General features: G+C 40.3%; 1 pseudogene; it reads left to right on the top strand.

The window, feature by feature from the left end:
* The first annotated feature begins 407 nt into the window (after positions 1–407).
* On the top strand, positions 408–943 carry LOC114616709 (annotated as a pseudogene).
* Positions 944–1,674: the final 731 nt, after the last annotated feature.

Genomic DNA, 1,674 nt, shown 5'->3' on the forward strand with positions numbered 1-1,674 from the left:
GTTTATACATACGTAATAATAGTTTAATCACAACTTTTGGATTTTCTGTAAATATTATTCTTCATGAAAGATTAGGAAACCAAGATATAATCTATGAACAAGATAATAGTTCATTTCAAGAGGAACAACTCCAAATATTAACAAGAGTTTATTTTCTTTACACCATGACACCTTTTCTTTCCTGAATTGCTAATTCTTCAAAGTCATTTGCTGTTCAGAATATCCCTGATAGGTCAGCCTGGGTCTTCCAGATGCATGTACTAAGATGGATTAGTTGCATCAGTAGAAATTTTTTTGAAGGAAAGAAGGTGCTACAGTGGGGAAGTCATTAGGTCAAAATGCAGGTATACTTGCTGTATTATCTGCCCTGAGAGCAGCCCTCCTTTCTTGGACCCTCACCCCTGATAATGTATGCCTGCTCCAAATTCATCTCTAACTGTCCCTTGGTCAAGAACACTTCTCAGCTGTCTGCAGTGGTGTTAAACCAGCCAGAGTCACTGACAGAGAAGTGCCTCAGCAGCTGGCAGTCTAGAGTCCTGTGACCTCGCTTATCCCTGGCTGAAGCTTCCAAACCAACATCATTTCAAGGAACGTCGACACAGCTGCCAAGTTCATTTGGGGCTGGGGCTACCACAGTTGGGATGTCTGGCTCTGGGCTGGGATTGGGACTGTTTTTGGAAACCTCATCATTGGCTATGCCAGGAACACTTCTCTGAAGTAACAGCTCTTTTCTTACGCAATTCTGGGCTTTGGCATCTCAGAGGCCATAGAGCTCTTTTGCCTAGTGGGAGCCGTTCTCATCCTCTTCACCATGGGAAGCAGCTGTTTCCACTTCTACCTCCCACACTTCTCTCTCCCGTGTCTCATCTGCCCTGTATGCTGCTTTTCCTGCACTTACCCAGGAAGTCTAGAGAAAGTGGTTGGCTCAGGGTTTAACAGATAGAAGATAAGATAAATATTCCTTTAATTAAAAAATGCAGGTATGTTTCACTTGACAGGATAAAAAATGATAGGGGAATATAATATATAGGAAGACCTTTGGATCATAACATGATCTAAGGGTAGGCTGATGGTGAGTTATGAGGCAAATATTGCCTAGTGGAGGAATAGTGTACTGGGCAAAAATAATGTTCTATAAGTATCTGTGCCATGGTCCTAGTTGAAAATATGCAAGGGAAGGATGGCCTCGGTTCAATGCTGTAGTGAATTTTAAAAGATGTAGCTATTTGAAGCTGTCACTCAAATATACTTTCAGTAGAAGGTCCTCTAGAAAAGATATCTGAGCAGTGCATGTCCGTGCCAACCACACTTAAGTGTGTGGTAATGTGTGTGATAGGAACTGGCTACTGCTTATTCTCATATATGCTCTAAGCATGTGTTGATACTGCTTGTGAACAAGGGAAGATGGTGCAATAAAATGCAGTAAATCCCACATAATATGACTGTTTCTAAATACAATGTTTTTCTAAAGCTTGCTAGAACACAAACAGAACTTCTTAAAGAGGCCAGCTTTCTGGAGGAAATCTTTGAATTACTAAAAGGAATCTGACTATTGTTATATTTTACTAGCATCATGACACAAAAGAATGTGAATGTTGAATTTTGACTCCTCTTTCATTCTCAAGATTGATAAATTGGTGGCTTAAATTAGTGAAACCTTTCCTAGAACATTTG

Source organism: Grammomys surdaster, unplaced genomic scaffold (assembly GCF_004785775.1).
Source record: "Grammomys surdaster isolate TR1022 unplaced genomic scaffold, NIH_TR_1.0 131, whole genome shotgun sequence".
Classification (NCBI taxonomy): Eukaryota; Metazoa; Chordata; class Mammalia; order Rodentia; family Muridae; genus Grammomys; species Grammomys surdaster.